Source organism: Simochromis diagramma, unplaced genomic scaffold, assembly GCF_900408965.1.
Source record: "Simochromis diagramma unplaced genomic scaffold, fSimDia1.1 OVJJ01000557.1, whole genome shotgun sequence".
Taxonomy (NCBI): Eukaryota; Metazoa; Chordata; class Actinopteri; order Cichliformes; family Cichlidae; genus Simochromis; species Simochromis diagramma.
Genome location: NW_024387156.1, coordinates 1,067,540 through 1,070,604, shown reverse-complemented (window position 1 = coordinate 1,070,604; position 3,065 = coordinate 1,067,540).

Below are 3,065 nucleotides of genomic sequence, written 5' to 3'. Positions count from 1 at the left end.
TACAGTTTATTAGTGTTGATTATAGCTGATGTTTGTCTCTGAATCTTAATGGCTTTTACAATTTTAAATATGTCAATAAATACAGCAGCTCACAGTGCAGCTGACGGCACTCATGTCAGTTATTATTTAAGGTCATATCCAATACATTATCATGTATGACGGTGATCAATGAAGCTTTTTTCATAACCACCTCATCTTTATCAGAAAACATATTTTATCAAAACTGGGTCTGATTTCATGAAAAATGAATTCCAATTGGTGACACATGTCACCAGCCTGTTAGTTACAGTGTGTGTGTGTGTGTGTGTGTGTGTGTGTGTGTGTGTGTGTGTGTGTGTGCGTGCGTGAGAGAGCAGTAAAGTGGCCTTTAGTCTCTGTTTTCTGTTTCATTCTCAGAAATAAGCCTTTCTGCTCAGCAACAGTCTGCTCCGTGTGCATAATCCTGCACTGTGCTGTTTGTGTGACGAGCGGTTTGGGTTTCAGAGCTCTAGACTTTTGCAAAACAACATTTCTAGCAAATCTTTCGGGCGTGCATGATTTAATGACTGGACTTCTTTAGATATCAATAAGTGGTTAGCTCTTTAAGTCTTTTGTCTCTGGTTAAATTCTCTCTGTCTAAGAACCTGGTTGACTATAATGCTACCTCCTAACCTGAGGCCTAGACCACCAGTGGGGCCCACATGCATAGGCGCTGAGCTTCTTTACTGCTGTTTCATATGAAAAGGCGTGTAGCCATGATACCCACTGGTTTCTGGGCTCTATGCTCAAACACGGTCCAGAGGTCCTTTCAGGCTGAGGTGAAGCCTAGCAGACAGCTACAGCCACCTGTGTCACCATCCACCTGTCAGTCAAAGAGGCCACGCCCCTAATGATGCAAAGCTTAAGCCTAAATACAATTTAAACAGTTGTTATGAAGAAAGAAATTATCTATAGAGACCAAACAGTTTTTGTATCAGGCTGTAAACATGTTTATTTGTGTTGTAAAGTTTTAACATGGGAGTCTGTGGGGACTCACTCACTGTTGCCTCTACTGGACTCAGAGGAACTGCAGGTTTTGGAACTTTAGCATTCGCTCAAAATCAAAGAGATGATTTTTCAGTTTCACACTGACATCTTGAAAATCTTTTAAAACAGTGTGAGAAAAGGAGGATATGTTGGGATAGGCAGATGATCCGCTGCGGAGACCCACAAAACTAATTCTGTCTGTTTGAGAATCCTGCAGTAAGTCTTCCTTCAGAAAGTTTTGATTCATTTTAATGCATATTCAGCCCTGAAAGCAGTCTGTAGACATTTGGGAAAGTTTAAACTTCCTCTTTGATTCCAAACACAAAGATACAGAGTAAATTTGTTGGAAATGAAATGAGAGTATAATGTCCTACAAACTCCACAATTACCACCTAATTCAAAGTGCTGCAGGACTCTTGTTTTAGGCTGCTCTGGCTTTAGCTCTCTGGACCTAATGAAGTGGCAGCTTAGTGTAAGTTTACATGCTTTCTACTGTCTGAACTCTTCTGTCCTCACTGAGTGTTAACCTAAAAAGCGGAGCACCTCCGGGCTCTGGCTGCTCGCCTACACGGCTCTGATAAAGGCTGTGAAGGAGGTTTGGCATTTTGCTGCAGCCTTGCATGTTGTTGTGGAAGCCATCTGTCATCCTGCATGGCAGGGGTTGAGGATAGCCTGGGGGGCCTGGGGGCCTTAAGGCCTGGCCTGGTCTCTCTGATCCCTGCGTGGCATTTCCATCCGGCCGTGACCACCTGAGCACTGCGCTGTGACTGGCTGCAGCCAGAGCAGGTCGGAGCCGAGCAGCAGATCGATGGAGTAACCGGTGGATGATGCTGGGATCAGGCCTCCGTCAGTCCCCCTTTCTTTCCTAATCATGGTGATTACTCACGTTTTGGTGCCTTGAACACCATGTCAAACAGAATGATTTCATTAACAATCCATCGGTTCCATTCATGCCTGTTTTTTCTTAAAGGGCTTCTTATTGTTTTCAGAGCTCTGACGGCAGAGCCGTGGGGATATTTTTAACCCAACTCACACTGAGCAGCAGAGTAACCCCAGCACAGCTTCTCCTTTGTCACACTCACTGAGGGATCTGTGAACGCAGTGTTAACGGGACCGGCTTTCCCTCACTGTCTGTCACAGCATCAGATGTTTGTTACAGATTTCTTAACAGCACATCCAGACTCCAGATAAAGCACACGCACAAAGTGGCTCTGCAGTCTCCACAGAAGGTAGCAGCATAACAGGCATTTAACATAATCCAGCATACAAATTCCTAAGGAATAAAAGAAGATACTGTACAGCTGTTTGGCATTTTACATTCTGTGTTTAGCACTGTGTCACTATGTTAACTTGGGTTGGCATTTTAGCAATGTTTTATTTATGCCATGTAAGGATATATAAAACATTTATAATAAATAAAACCCTCAGCAGACATTAGAAACATAACTCTGTCCAGGCCCAAGCAGCCAAAGGACACACAGGTACAGGTGAACCCCTGTACCTGTGTGCAGAAGGAGTGCAGAACAATGAAAATTCCTGCTTAAAAGTGTAACTACTGTTACAGTCACACTAAAGAAAACTGACTGCAGACTAAAGTAAGGCAAAATGTTAATGTGACCTGGTCAGCAGTGAGCTGTTGTCTCACTATGACCTAGGATAGCAATGAAACAGCAATAACACAGTTTATGCTGGAATGTGGTCAAGTAATCTGCAATCTGTCTGTGATAACACAGCAATTATCTGGGATAAATCAATAAAAATCAGAAATATGTTGCTGGTTTCAAACGTCAAAGATTTGAAACAGAACAACCTTGTTTTTATTTAAGAGTATAACCAGAAGACTAGCAGCTGACTTGAGTCCTGTGTTGCAAAGAGTCACACTGCAGTCGAGCTGAGCTGATCAGACCGACTCATATGATGATGAAAATCTGTTCTCATCTATTAATTACACAGTAGTTACTTGCAGACCTGCTCCAGCCCGTCTGATGCCGATTCCAGTCTTGCCGAGTCGGACCACAGTTGTTTGGAGACTGGTTGCCTCCCACTGAGTAACCCGTGCA